The 13,259-nt window shown below is 44.1% G+C and overlaps 1 long non-coding RNA gene across 1 annotated transcript; it reads right to left on the reverse strand.

Annotated features, from left to right (window-relative positions):
- Window positions 1-9,611: 9,611 nt before the first annotated feature.
- On the reverse strand, window positions 9,612-12,072 carry LOC128902210 (uncharacterized). Its single transcript, XR_008463682.1, has 3 exons — window positions 11,948-12,072; window positions 10,199-10,287; window positions 9,612-9,683 (listed from the first exon to the last, which is right to left on the reverse strand). It is a non-coding gene; the product is annotated as an uncharacterized LOC128902210 (long non-coding RNA).
- Between the last annotated feature and the right edge of the window lie 1,187 nt (window positions 12,073-13,259).

Consider the following 13,259-nt stretch of genomic DNA (forward strand, 5'->3'; position numbering starts at 1 on the left):
CCTTGGGAAACTACCAAGCTGGGCATCATTAAAATAACATTTGCCACTTCGCACTGATTGCAGTAACACAGTATCTCCTCTGGTGCACCCGAAAGAACAGCATTCCTCCCTTACTGTCCTTCTCACAGTGAAAGTTGTCCATTAAGCCATGCCTGCTGCAGGTAACAACACTGTTGCATGCACTACCTCACCTTAGCACATTAGAAATCAAAATTACAACCTAGGCTAAGATGGGGTTTTTCTCAGGAAAAAAAAAAAAAGTCATTAAAAAAGCCTACTTATTTCACGTAAGAAAAATACCTATCATTTATACATCAAAACTAATGAGTACCATGTGATCAAGTTCTCCGTTTTCTCTCTCTTCCATATGATAAAGAGCTATGACCCCTTCATATCATGCTGGTAAATTGGCTCAATAATGACTCAGAAAATGCCACCTTCACTTCCTACCCAGCAACTGAGTTTTACTACAAGTCCTGTAATTGGAAATACAACTTTCCAGATAGGCTTTCTTTTATAAAAAAGTTATTGTTCTTGCATTTGAATACCTTGCACTTGCTTTGTTCTAAATTGCAATGCTTGGCACATACAGTATGTGGTTCTGAATACTATCCTCCAATATAAGAAATACAGCCAAGCCTATAGTGTCAGAAAATGGTTTGTTGGGGGCAGGAACCTCTTTTAGTTAACGTTGCTGTGCAGCACTGGATAGTTTTCAGATACAGCTACTTGACTCTAGAGCAGCTCTCAATGCTGTGAGTGAAAAAATGAGAAGAAATTAGATGATAGGAGATTTAATTATAGGAAAGTAAGGAACTGGGGATGGGAAGTGGCCCCAGGGAGGGTCTGTGGTTAGTGGCATGTTCAGTCAGGCTTCACCGTCCACCTAGATTTCTGGGAATTAATCGAGTGCGAGAAAGCCAGGACATTTAGTTAGTTAAGAAGTACCTCTGCTGAGCCACCCCAGCAGCACCTGGTGGTGCAGAGGGGGTTAATGAATGCCCCTGGTCCCAGTCTGGTGGGTGGCAGGAATGCAGCTGAGTCAGGGGGGAAACCATGAACTCACTGGGTGGACTCACCGTAGAGACCAAAAGCAAAGCTCTCAGTCCTCCTGGAAATCCCCAGCTGTACGAGGCACAGGGAGGGGGGCAGTGCTTCTTCTAACTCTCCAGGACAGGGACACCATATATGTACATCAACTTGAGGTCATTGCTAAAAGGAATATTTCCATCCCACTCCTCATACAAGTATGTTCAAAGCAGGAATAGCTAAAGTTTTTTCCAATTAAGGCATTGCTAGCTTGTGAGAGACTGGAGACTCTAGATTTTCAAGGAGGACGAAGGGTACTACAGAATGTACTTCTCCATGAGTTCCCCTGGACCTCGGCCTTTCCAGCCCTGCTGTGATGACTGCCCAGCCAGCATATATGCTATCTTCACAGAATCACAGAGTCACAGAATGGTTTGGGTTGGAAGGGACCTTAAAGATCACCTAGTTCTGACCCCCTGCCTTGGGCAGGGACACCTCCCACTAGACCAGGCTGCTCAAAGCCCCATCCAGCCTGGCCTTGAACAATTCCAGGGATGGGGCATTAACAGCTTCCCTGGGCAACCTGTTCCAGTGTCTCACCACCCTCACAGTAAAGAATTTCTTCCTGATATCCAATCTAAATCTATCCTCTTTCAGTTTGAGGCCATTACCCCGTGTCTTTCATTACACTCCCATCTTGCTCCTGATCTTCTTTGTGTTGACCAACTAATTCGTCCCAAGAGGAAGCCTGGAACTGGTGGATGAGGGCTTAGCTCCAGGATCTGCTTCACACAGCCAAGGAGGATGTGGGCTGTGCAAGGGTTCACCACTCAGCCCACCAGTCCTTCAACATTGTCTACGTAATCTTGGGCTCCCCCACATCCCATGCATGCATGACACACTGCCGCTTTCCTGAGATAAAAAGACCATGCTCATGAGTTGTCAAGGCTCTTTCTTTAAGTACATCTGTCTTATCTTGGATTGGTACACTAAGAACAACTAGCACATTACAGGGGCACGGAGGGGCAAGCTGGGGCTGAAGACATCACAGGCATCCCAGATGCCCTCTAGACTCCATCGGCCAGGCAACTCCCACCAGATGACATGATAGCTTGGTACAACAAGACAAAACCCCTGTGCTGAGCTGTGACAGGTTGCATTTCAGAAATTTAATCCAGCCTTTTCAAAAGATCAAGCTGCCACTAAAAGGCCTCGTGCAACTTCATGTAAATGTGCATGCAGCACTGAGTCTTTGGTGAGGAGGTCTTCACTGGCCGCCTCTCCTGTACTACGTTCAATGTCCCTCTGGTCTGGGACTGGGGCTCTGTCTCAAGCCCAATAGACCAGAAAAAGCAGCTGCCATCTCCATGTCCTTGACTCTCAGGGCTAAGGAGGAAGAATGAGAGGAAATGCCACTTCACCATTTTATTTTCACCCCTCATGATCCTGAGAAGATGGTGCTCCAGGGGGAGACCAAACTTATGGGAGTAGCTGAGAGCTGACACTGTGTGAATCAGGCTCAGGGGTTATTTTTTGCTAGGGCAGTTTACAGATGGCAATAGGCACTTGCCTCACATCCAAGAGGCAGGCCCATGGATGGTCCTTGTGACTGAGCTTGCATAAACCAGGTAGCACTCTCCTGCTGTGGCCCACTGGATGGAGCAAGGACTTGGAGCTTATCAGCAGCTCCTCCTCCAAAATGGGTAACCCTGACTGTGCAATGTGAACCATATGGGTACACATACTCTGCAGAGTGATGTTGCAGACATCTATCGATCGCCTGTGTGACAACAACGGATTTCTTCAGTCCTTAAATCAATGGCTCCGTTAAGTCTGACACTTTTTTTATGGGACTGGGTTTGAACTGTGGTGATGTGGCTCCAAGGGGGCTCCCAGTTCCCAGCCAGGCACCTTAGAGGTGTCCTTCCATCTTTCTAAATTTTGCATCCTGGGTTGGCAGTCTCAGATAGTTAGTACCAACAGTGACAGACGCTGGTGTCCGTAACCCCAAACTTTCACCATACTAGGGAAGGACTGCTATAGGTGGCAATCAAAAGCAAGTTTGTTTTGCAAGTGGGGCTGTGTTGGGGAAAGCTCAAAGCAAGTGTGGTCTGCAGATCTAGGAGCCAGAGTTGCACCCTTTCAGGTGGTACACCTCACCCAAGCCTGCCCCATCTCAGCTGGGCTCCCCAAGGCTGAGGCCATCCTAGTGAGGGGCTTCTGCCATTATGTGCCAAGAAGCCATGCGTGTAAGCAGGGTGGGAACAGGCTGAGGGTCAGCTTTGCCAGGGAGTAATGATGAAGGCATGCTGCCTTTTTTGGTGTGCCCTGTTGTGACACCGTGAAGAGTGCGGCACATACAATGAAGAGTGAAGCTGCAGGGGCACATGGGTGAACGAAGGGCTCTGGGACTGGGACTACAACTAGGCTTGTTCTGAGTTTTGCTGCAGTCGGTCTGTTCAAGGGGGGCTGATCATGAAGAGCATGAGCATGAGTCATCCTTCACCAGCTGATCAGAGGCCCCAGGCTCCCTTCATGGATCATAAGGGCCACACAGATGTATCCTAAATAGCTCTGTAAGCACCAGAACTCAACTGTCAGGCACCACTATTACTCACAACTTGTCAATTGACAGGGTAAGTTCATCTGACTCTCAGTTTCCAACAAAAGCTTCCAAATCTGTGCATCTTTTTTAGCTAGTGGGTAGACATCCAAATGATAGTGCTGTCCAGGGAGAAACTCATGACTAAGTCTTCCTGGAATTCACAAAATTTACATCCTCCTACTTATTCCACTTTGCAGCTCATTGTCACGCACATACCCTGAGCCTACTGAACACAAAGGATGTGTGGAAAAGAGGAAGAAACACTGGTCGCCATATCACCTACTTTCAACTGCTGCTGAGCACCTCCTCAGAAAGGTCCAAGAACAGGTTGTGCTCACAGCTGGAGTGCCTCCGTGGTCCAGGCTGGAGCACCCGTCACAGTCAGGAACCTGTAGCTGGCCAGGTCAGGTCCTGCCCAGACAAATATCCGCATCGCTGGATACTCTGAAAGAAAGGTTCTGCCATCAAGATCTTGGCTTGTCCCCTTGCAAGATGGGAATGACACCTGTTTCCACACTAGTTGTTTGGAAAAAGAGTTTAGACTGCTAAGATCAGGACAGTGTTCATGAGTCAATAAATCATCAATTTCCTTCAAAAATCTTTAATCAAGAAAATCTTCCCTGCCAAGTCTACTATAAATCAACATCAGATCGATACTGTAAAATAATCCCTCCAAATTCATGCTCTCTATTAAATATGTGTCTGACCAGTTCTTATTTTGTAACAAAAATGCACATCAAGGCTGCTGTAGATAGCATCTATTTGATTTATATTGGCCTGAGCTGCCCTGTAAATTTTGGGGAAAAGGCCATGTTTTGTAGCATCATTACAGGCAGGTAGAGGGGGAGGAGGTAGCTAAAAAAGGGTCTGCAGATTTACTGTCCTAAAAACACTGGAAGTGGCATTCTGCTCTTCTGGGTTCACTGGAGCAGAAGGGGAAGTCTCAGGACTGCTTAGCAGCTTGCGTGAAAAGGAATGAAGACTGTGGATTTTTTAACAAAAGCTTCCTTATTTCACCCGTTAATTAATAATTGATGTTACCTAGGTGTTAATAAAAGCAAACAAAAGACAAAGAGCTTTGAAAAGACCATCTTGAAGTGCTGTCACTCTTACCTGTTCATAGTGAGCTTTTTTTGCCCTACAAAATCTCACCATTTAATTAGCTTTTCATTCATCCTGGTCTCCCTCGTCTGCAGGGTTTTCTAGCCTGTATTTCTGAAGAAAAAGAAATAGAAATTCCCAGGGGAAGGGGCAGTCTTTTGCTGTTCATTAGGGCAGTCACTGGGGTCCTGATCTAGAAGCAGGACCCATGGCTACCATGTCAGTGGCAATGACGTGAATGGTGAGAAGAGCCGCCCTTTTCTCTGTGCGGGGGACCCCACATAGTGCTGTGCACTGCTGTCATGTCCATAAGTGCTGCAAGTGCTGATGGTGTAACAGGGCAATCAGCCTCTCCTCACTGAGGTCTCTGTAACTCCGGAGGTGATGAGGAGTCACCTCTTCACAGAAGACTAAATATTGTCCTTCACTGTTACTTTACAGCCACACGTCTGAGCAGCTGTGTCCCAGCCCTCACAGGGAGGGCTCACATATGGGGCCTTCATAAAGATGCCACTGCAGTCTAAAGCAAAAGAAATGTTGCTATTCTCACTCCCACTCCTTCCCACTGTGGAAAGTCAGGCCTGTTGACATGCAAAGGCAAACATAAATGACATACACTTGTTAATTATTCCTTTGTTCACTTTTACTTTTGTTGGAAATACTCTTACACTACTACATTTTTACTCTCAATAATGTTTGATGCCAAATCTGATATAGACCTATGGTATGACTTGTATAATTCATACTTCATCTTTCTTCAGACAATGACATTAATGTTTCTCCTCTTCATTGGAACAGAACATATTATGCTTACATTTTCAAACACTTAAATGACCTCTCACTTTTGTCTTGAAAATCTTTTTTACGTGAGGCTAGAACTTTTGCTGGGACATTAACTTTCAATATAAACCTTTGTCTAAGACCAACTGTGTCCTTTTCATGCTGAACATCATTCAGCTCCTCCCTTTCCAGGTAAACTCCACACAGAATCTTTTTGGTCTCCAGCAGTGAAAAAAAAGCCGAGTGAATAAAACCGTAAGTGTCTGAGATGAGTCTCATACCCAGCCCTTCAGTGGTTAAGTAAAGGTAGCTCTTCAGTCCCGCTGTCTTCATCCTTTCAGGGTTTTTCCATCCCCTCAGGCACGTGGTACACTCCGTCTTTGCTTTTTCTGATGCAATGCAGCCTACATTATTGAAACACTCCATTGCTGATTTACTAATTAGCTTGTATTACCAGAATTGGTCTGACCTTATCTACCTTCAGTACTGTTCTTCCTGGCTCTGTTCCTCCAGAGCATTCTCATCTATTCCCATGTACAATGCACATTCAGGAGCTTGTTTGGGTTATGACTCAGAAGATAAGCCCATCTCCCAATCTGCAGCTGTAGCTGGAAGGCTCCTGAGGCTTAGCTGTAATCTCCAATATTCTTTACAGTAATTGTTATTTTCTTTACAGGGTAGATTGAAGGATCAATATCTAAAAGCAGTAGAGATATTATTATAATTTGCCTGGCATTTGTAATCCAGACTATAGAGAAAATTTTACAGGCACAGAAGTGCACACCCTGAATATCACAAAGTTTTTTCCTGCTGTTAGGCAGAGAGGGACTGTCAAGAGTCTTCAGCATGAGGTGAACAGTCTCCAGAGGCAGGGTAAGGTTTGTTCCACTAAGTACGTCTTGTTCTGACAAGGATGATGAAGGTTGGTGGGAATCTGTTGTCCCACCTTCTTCTTCCTGAGCAGCTGAGCCAACAGTGCTGTGACATAAATAATCAAAATAACATTAACTTAAAACAAACACTAACCAACCCAGAAAACCTCTCTGTTGGAGTAGGCAGCTGTACGCTGCAGTCTCCCACAAGCGTGTTTATCTGCTCACCAGGCTTAGGTGGTGTGTAGGAAGCCTGCCCAAGGGGGCTGATTCACTAGCAACCAGCAAGATTGCACCGGATTACAGTCACATTTAGCTGAAAGGCTAGGGCTGTCGTCAGAAGCTGGGCAGTTCAGCCCAGCAAGAAAATGGGTGCAATCACAGAGTTATGTGCAGAGCACATGGGAGATTGCTGGTACTTGGAGTTTCATATAGGCAAAAGAGCTGGAGTGTTTCTCTGAGGGGCTCTATTGAGTTGTTGTTTCCATCGAACTTGTCTGATTTCTTCAGACCCCTGAGCCTGCTGACTTCAGGCCCTGCAACAGTTCAGGGCCTAAGCACGAGGAATTATACATGGTTAAATAGCTATTCAAACCCTGCACTTCAAGAATGTCACACCACACACGCATGGCAGCCCTAACGTTTTGCTACCCAGATGAATTGTAGGAGGAATTCCCTGCATTACATGAATGTGACTACATCACTCTAATGACAACATGATTTATCATAGAGATTTGGGGAAAAAAAATCTGTAAAGCATATTTTTGCCCTGGAAATGGAAAAATTACCCACAAAGTGGGAATCATTTCTTACAGAAGGCTCTCTGCATTTTGTTCCGCCTCATAGCAGACAGATGTACTTTATACTGTTTCTTTATTATATTATTTTGCACATTTTTAAGCACAATGCATAGCACTTCTAGCAGAACACTGTGGATAAACCTGTTGTGTAAAGTTGTCTCCCATGTTTGTAACATAGATAGTACAGACAACACATGGACTATACTGTAGGCAAAGAAGCAAAACTGTTTTCTTGTGAGGCATTGTTAAATTATTGACAGCATAGAACTGCCCAGTTACGAGCAGGTTGGAGCATATTGTAGTGTTTGGAATAACACCTGCAATTTTCCCTGTAGATTTTGTCCTAAGAGAAGATGGTGCAGTCATTATTCATTTTCTTTATAAAGCTGTAGCAATTTGGCACTCAGTCCCTCAGTTGAGGGAGAAGAAGGGGACTGTAGTCTTTATTCAGGCACAGCCATTTTTCAAGAGAATACAGCTGACAATGACAGAAGACTTCCCAATAGAGTACACAAATTAGGGACAGAAAAAACAAAAAAACCTCTAAAGTGTCCCCAACAGCACAAGCAACCCTCCTCAAACAAACAAAATGGTTTGTGTGGTAGAAACCAGTTTCCTGTTCCCAAGCAGATGCTCTTGAAAAGGGATGAATTTACTAATTCTTTTGGAAAAACCATTTTCTTTTGATTGTGCTGGAACAACTAGAAGGTTGCAAGAGGCTGGCTAAGAAAGAAAGCAAAATTAAGAACTAGCTCTAGTACTAGCATGATGGGAAAGGCCATCACCTGCATCAGCAGCGTACAGCAATGGCAGAATAGGAGGCTCCATTCCAAAATCCTACAAATGCTCAAAAAGCATACACAACTCCTCAAATACATAAAACAATAATCTATCTTTTCAGTGGGAGTACTCACAAAGAGAAAGAACAAGAGACTGATCAAACTCCAGTGCATGCAAAAGGACTGATGTGAGTAAGGAGCAGCTCATAAAAGGTGAAGCAGTTTAGGCTAGATTCATAATCAGGATGAAAGGCAGCGGCATTTGAAGGAGAATGTCCCAAGTAGCCATGTAACTCCAGCAAGACTGAGAGTCTTGGGCAAGGCTAATGGGCACTCCTTCATCTGAAGACAGAGTAAAGATAGGATAGGCAAAGGGGCTGCTGCCAGAAAATGTGGTGGCATAAACAAGGAAAGTATGCCCAAATACAGAAGAGACAAACTACAGAGAAAACACTCTGAATGCTGTGATAAGTGTACAAACAAGGGAAAAAAAGGAACAAAATCACAGAAATGACTGGACATCCAAGGGGTGAGTACTTGCACATACATGAGCTCAGCAGAGCACAAAACAGCAAAGGAAACTACCAACCACAAAACACACAAATGAACAGAAGATGTCTGTAAAGCTCTGTGGAGTACCAGATGCAAGAGAAGGGCCAAAGCTATGAATAAACTAGAAGCCAAAAGCCAAACAGACACTGGGACACGGCTTGGTGCTTTATGTCACAAAGGCACTCCAAGCCTTTTACAAGGAAAGAAAGTGAAATTGCAGCAAAACAAACTAAATTAAAATCATATGATGGCATGCTCACAAAGCCAGAAATAGTGTACTTTAAAAGCAGGGTATAGGGAAAGTCAAAGCCTGGGATTTCAGGTAGAGAACAAAGAAGGCCCTACTTTTCTTAAAATATATGACCCTAACAACCCTGAAGCCAAAAGAAACGTTCCTCTTATAGGCAAACGGCAAACTGAAGGTGTGGCAGGAGGAACTAAATCTTCAGTTTCATCAAGGCAGCCAGAAGGCTAGTAAATTAGCATCGTGTTATTTTTTTGACGGACCGGGATGTCTTCCAGACTTGTTACATGTGATAATAGATAAAACAGTTTGGCTATTATAGGAGCTGACTCCCAGAAAATCAATTCCATTACAAGAGCAAAACAGCTAACAATGGGAGCTGCAAAGAGAATGGAAAAGGAGATCCTATTCTCACAGAAGCCAAGAGTTAGACGAGTGGCACGGTCCTTGCTTAGAAACCAGGCAAGCTATTTGCCAGAGACCCTTAGCGCTTCAAACAAAGCACTAAAAAGAGCTCAACATCAAAGGCCCGCAAAAGGAGAAATATTAACTGACTTGACAGCAGCAAAACATGTTGGCAACCAGTGCCAACAATGGATATTAATACATGACCTTGGAGCTACTTCACCTTATTTGGGATGCCATTGGGTTGATAGAAATGGCAAAGAATGACATTTGGGGTAAAAACTAAGGGCAAGACTTTCAGTGTTACCAGAAAGATGTACAAACAAGATTCTTAAGAAGTTGCATCATAGTGGATGGTGGCCTGGCGGCACAGATACAACGATGGCTTGGGGAAGGCTGCTCTGAATCATGGCAGAAATCCCCACTCTCTTCTGGGACCATCCAGGGACGCAGCACTACAGTTGGAATTGGCGTCACGTGCAGGAGTCCACTGACTGCACAAGGTCTTGACCTGGCCTTGGGAAGGCAGAAGTAATAAAACACATATCCACACTAAAGGAACTAAGTCAGTTTACAGACTATTAGCATTTGTAAACTAGCTACAACAGTTTTCCCCCCAGAACCTTTAGGTATAAGTAAACTTTCATGATTACTGTTACGCAAACATGGTATATGGTTACCTCAACATGGCATAGCTATCCCATACCTCAGAGACTGCCATTCCATCACAAAATATTGGTATGTGTACTGAAAGATGTGACAGATGCTGCAGAAGGGGCAGTAAGTGGCTTCTGTGTTGAAGGCCACATTGAAACAGGGGCTTGCAGGACCTTGTACATGTGAAAAGTACATGGGAAATACATCTACTATGTCCAAATGTGGGAAACCTTCAAAGAGAAGGTGACCGTGAATGACTACATAGCTTTTCAAAAAGCCATTACTATCAGCTTCTGGAAGCTTTCATCACATGCTACTGATATGGCAGAGCTGGCATTTAAACATGCGCTTGAGGAGACAGAGATGTTACCTACCTGGCTTCTTTTCCAAAGGGACATTGTAGCATGAAGCATGGCAGTTCACCAAAAATATGACATCATCAACTTGAAAGATATACAGGCAACTGAATGACACAGAAAACATCAATCAAGGTAGTTGTGAGGCAATTTCAAGACAGAGGTTAGAAAGAGCCTGAGACCAAGCTATATAAAACAACAAAATGCAAATGTTCATGCCAGTCATTCTGTTAGGAGGGTGAAAAATCAGACCAAGGCCTGATCTGCCTCTGAGGACTGGTGAGATGGGATGAGTGGACCATGACAACATCATATGTTAAAACAGTCATATTGCAGTAGAAGTTTTCTCCAGGACACATTTGAGCCAATTTGGAATAAAAGCTGGGAAAGCAGAGATGCCACAGCCAGCTGACTGTAAGATGCTGTGGTCACTTCTGATATGTGTGGGAAAATTCAAAGGCAATTAAAATAAACCACTTTCCTAACAGACCTGGTGACATCGCAGGGGGGAATTTTTCCTTGCAATCAGCTAGCATGCTTCCAATAAAAACCGTTGCTCAGACTCCCAGGGACCAGAGACATGGACAACATAATCACAACAACTGCCCTGGACAAGGCAAGGAAGATGCGGTGGGTGTGCAATTTCATGGCGTGGCTTCACAGGGGAAATCCAGGTTATGCAAAGCTTCATTCAAGTTACCTGTATCTGGGAGGTCCGTTGTATCAGATCACCACTAGTGGACGATGGATAGAAATGTTTTTTCATGTCTGGCAGTAAGTTTTGTGATTACCACAATTGATCACTTCTGCAGCAAAATTTACTGAAGGCATTTGATATTGATTGAGAAAACCATAGAAGAAAAACACACATGTAAAAGAGGAAATTTGTAGTCTGAAGATGGGGCTCCCATTCTTGACCATGGTGGCTTCAGGGTTCAACTTCTTTACCCAACAGTGCGGAAGGATTTTTTAGCTGGGTTTTTCCATATTGCAGAACATATTTAACCAGAAGCATATCCTGTGCTGAGACCACTTGGCTTTTGTCTCTAGTGTCTTTCCCTGAATCCTCCCTGTTTCTGCTTTGGTGGGGGCGAGTGAGGGGAGAAAAAAGAGGTTTTGCTAGGGGTGGGCTGCAGAAAGTCAGTGGGAGCAACGTCCGTAGGGGCGTGACAGGCCATACGATAGTCCCCTAAGCACTCTCCCGTCCTCTGACTACTTCAGCTCCAGGTATATCCTGACGTAGATGTGCCTGTGCCTATTTTTATTTTTCTGGGTACTTGTCCTATGTCCCTTTCAACCCCCGTTTACCTTCAGTAGTTACTGCTTTGTCACGCTCTTGTTTTATGCTCATACACTGAGCACAGCCAGCTGCCTTAAGCTTTTGCTTGATTCCTCTATGTGGGGAGTTATAAAACAGCCTTTTCAGTAAAGAAAATCCTTGAAGTGGCACAAGGATCATGGTCTGTAGCTACATAATTTTATAGAGAAGTCTTTGTTGAAGAAAAGAAAAATAAAACACTCCAGATTTTTCATTTTATCAGATCAGTATACCAGCAACATTACTTCCAATTCAGATCCTGTCCCTACTAAAGATAGTTTTAAAACTTTATATACTAAACGGAAAGTTGCTTTCAACAGGATATATAATTAAATGATATTAATAGCTGCTCAAGAATTTCTTCAGTGGTCCTGGATGAGAGCTTCACACTACATTTCACTGAGAAGTCTTGACTGCTAGCTGATGTGGAAGCACCTGTTTGCACTCACCTCTGTTCATCATCCACAGGCATATGAAGCTCCTTCCTAAATCCGCCTATAGGAAGCTCTAATACCTCCTTTAGTGATAGCCAGAGTGGGTCTGGGCTGAGCACAGCCAGCTGGCAGGGCATGCTCTGCCCCATGCTGCCCACCTGACACCCCTTGTGACTCTTCTCCCAGGAAAGGCTTGGGGGTAAGGTTTGGGCCAGAAGGAAGATAAGCCTGACATTAGGAGTTAAAAAGCCAGAACCGGCTGCCATTGGAGACAAGGGGTATTGATTTGAGTTCTTGACACAGGGATGTTAATGACTAGAGAGGGGCAGATTTTGTTGTCTCAACCTGTGGAATTTTTAAGATTTCACAATTTTTCTCTATCTCATATCAAGGCAGAAAGTTGAAATACTGAAAGACAAGCCAAATCCTCTTCCCTCCCTTCCTTCTGGATTGTGTTGTTTGAAGAGTCAATTTCAAATGTATTTTTCCTCTTTCTTCTATTTTTGTTTTTGGGAAGAAGTCACATGTTACCTTTGATCTGCTCTCTCTCTCCCACTGCCCTCCAGAAGGCATCCCCTTGGCAGTAAATGCCCACACCGCTGGCTGTGCCCTCTCATCACCTCCCTGTGAACACTGGGGCCAAGCCAGTGTAAGGGTCCTCAGCACTCTCCCCCTAACTGCTACCATAGTACCTACCCAGCATGACACAGCAAATGGTTAATATTCTGAATTTAAAAATCATTAAAATGAGATGTTTCAAATATAAAAATGCTTTTCCAAACATTTCAAGGCATGAGGTCCTTCCACTGGATGTATTATCATAGACAGTAAGTTTGGGTAAAGCTCTGTTTTGATGGCTGGCTGCCTCCCAGTGAAGCACCAGGACCTACGTTTATAAGGCAGAAGCAGGAGCTGAGCTTTTGCACCCTACAGCACAACTGGCTCTAGAGGGAACTGGCTTCATTTTCCCATGTTGGTTACTCTAGCAGGTCCAAATGAGGCTCAGCACTTTTGAAAGTCAAATCTTGTTATTCAGGAACTCAAGCATAGATCCTAGTTCTAGCTTCAAACACATGTTTGTGCTCAATGTTTCCCTAGGACACAGCAAATCACGTCACTTACAGACACGCATGTGTACAGCCTTCATCAAGATGGCAGTAGAAATGGCTAGACTACTATTGATTTTCCTCAGATTATGGCTATGTTATATAGGGATCTGTACTACTGTAACCTGCTTTTCAGAGTGCCTTTGGGATTTTTCTGGGATCTGGTATGCTTCTCCTCTGTATTTATCTCCTTTGTTGACTTTTTTTGATTATTTTTCAAG

Source organism: Rissa tridactyla, chromosome Z (assembly GCF_028500815.1).
Source record: "Rissa tridactyla isolate bRisTri1 chromosome Z, bRisTri1.patW.cur.20221130, whole genome shotgun sequence".
NCBI lineage: Eukaryota > Metazoa > Chordata > Aves > Charadriiformes > Laridae > Rissa > Rissa tridactyla.